Source organism: Anastrepha obliqua, chromosome 6 (genome assembly GCF_027943255.1).
Source record: "Anastrepha obliqua isolate idAnaObli1 chromosome 6, idAnaObli1_1.0, whole genome shotgun sequence".
Classification (NCBI taxonomy): domain Eukaryota; kingdom Metazoa; phylum Arthropoda; class Insecta; order Diptera; family Tephritidae; genus Anastrepha; species Anastrepha obliqua.
In genome coordinates, this window is record NC_072897.1 from 32,890,543 (window position 1) to 32,892,848 (window position 2,306).

Sequence of the window (2,306 nt, forward strand, 5' to 3'; positions counted from 1 at the left end):
ACTCATATGAAGTTTAACATCCCGGTAAATGAGTCTCCATTAAACGTTGAATGGTTTCGTCTGGGAATGGTTTCCTCCTTTCCATCTGACTTTTCCAGGGTCCGTATGCCGTTTGAGTAATATTTTAGTAAGGCTTTCTGGAGACAGTTGGACGGTTTGAAATCTTGTCACAATGACCACTTAAAGAGTCTCTTTATATATTTTCAATTCTTTATTGAAGTTGGTTTAAGCGGTTGGGAGGCTTAATTCTCTATTTGTTTTTTCTCTATTCCACAATTTTCTAGTTCGAGGTCGTACTGTTCGATCAGGGGAAATTGCTTTGTGGTTTTTGGATTTTTTCCAACAACCTTTATGAAAGGCAGGGATTATATGTTCCCTGCCGGTGAGCTTTTCTTTCCCAATCAATTTGTTGCAGCAAACGCTCTTACTGCGTCCCATTTGACGCTGGACGGACACATATCCTGCACAAGTCCGAACCCATTTGGATGGTATTTTAAGACCCCCTCGAGCAAAGTCCAATCTCTGCGCCCTCTATTGAATTGGGGCAGCTGGGAAGCAGAGGCTCTCTGCAAGGTGGAATCGATGTAGATATTCCCAAAAACAGACGTGACGGGTGATTAGTTGGGTGAGATAACATCAGTGCCCCCATGTCTTCTCTTCACCCACTTCTCCAGGTTCGAGATACGTTTGTACGCCCAACGGTCCTCAGTAGAGTATTCCAACCTTCTTTGCCACTCGGCCATAGATCGTGCTTTTTCCGTAGCATTTTTCCCATCCCATCGGGTTTGCTCCTTGTACACCGTATATGCGATGTACCGCTCTCGTACTTTCTACTGGTATCTATCCGGCAATAACTCATACTTTTTCTTCTTCTTAATTGGCGCGAAAACGATTTTGACCGGGTTTAGCAAAGTGCGCCAGTCGTTTCTTTCTCGTGTTAACTGCCGTGAAGCCAAGTTCTTCTCCACCTGATCTCTCCAACGCAAAGGAGGCCTTCCTCTCCCTCTGCTACCACCAGCTGGACCGCAGCGAATACATCCAGATCCAGAGCATTTGTATCTATTCGGACGACATGACCCAGCCAACGTAGCCGCTGGATCTTAATTCGTTGCGCTATGTCTTCGTCGTCGTAAAGTTCATACAGCTCATTATTCCATCGCTTGCGGTATTCACCGTCGCTATCGTGCAAAGGTCCATAAATCTTCATTTTGTCCTCGTGCACCACCAGACCCATTCGCGTTGCTCTTTATCAAGTTTGGAACAGGCAGAACTTACAGCGCAGTTGTTAAAGCCGATGATGTAAAATATCATCGGCCTACGCCAACAATTGTACGCTCTTATAAAAAAATTGTGCCTCAGCGATGAAGTTCTGCGGCTCGCACGATATTTTCCACTATCACGTTAAAAAAATCACATGACAGCGAGTCACTTTGTCTGAAACCTCGTTTGCCATCAAACGGCCCGGAGAGGTCCTTCCCAAAACTGATGACCTGTTCGTATTGACCAACGTCATCTTGCATAGCCGTATTAGTTTTCCGGTGATATAAAATTAAGACATCGGGACACATATATATATATATATATATAATTGGCGCGTACACCCTCTTTGGGTGTTTGGCCGAGCTCCTCCTCCTATTTGTGGTGTGCGTCTTGATGTTGTTTCACAAATGGAGGGACCTACTCTTTTAAGCCGACTCCGAACATTGCCTGCCGAGGGGCGACCGCTATTAGAGAAATGTATTTCCTAATTTTAGTGATTCACCGAGATTCGAACCGACGTTCTCTCTGTGAATTCCGAATGGTAGTCACGCACCAACCCATTCGGCTACGGCGGCCGCCGGGGCATATATCCAAATCCTTTTCGTACTGTCGAATGCATCTTTGCAATCAACAAAAATACAGTGTGTGTTGATTCTCCTTTCATGGGTATTTTCCAAGGCTTGGCAAATTGTGAATATTTGCTCGATTGTAAAGGCTTATGGCTTACACTATCTTTTGCTCTCTTGGCGAAGAGGTCACACTTTTTGGCGATGCAACTTGTAGCTTCATTGCCAGCGCCGAGATTAGCCTAGCTCTTCGACTTCAATCTGCATAAATACATCTGTGTGTGTGCGCTGTTTTATGTTGCACATTCTTCTAATGTCGCCATACAAATTTTTTCGGGGCTCGACATACGATCCCTGCCCTATGCGCTCCAGTTCGTGAAGTGCACTAATGCTTTGCACGTTGTTTTTATTTGACGTCGCTTTCTGTTGGAGCTATCTGATATCATTTTCTAGATTTGATGTTGGCGTTCCGACCAAACC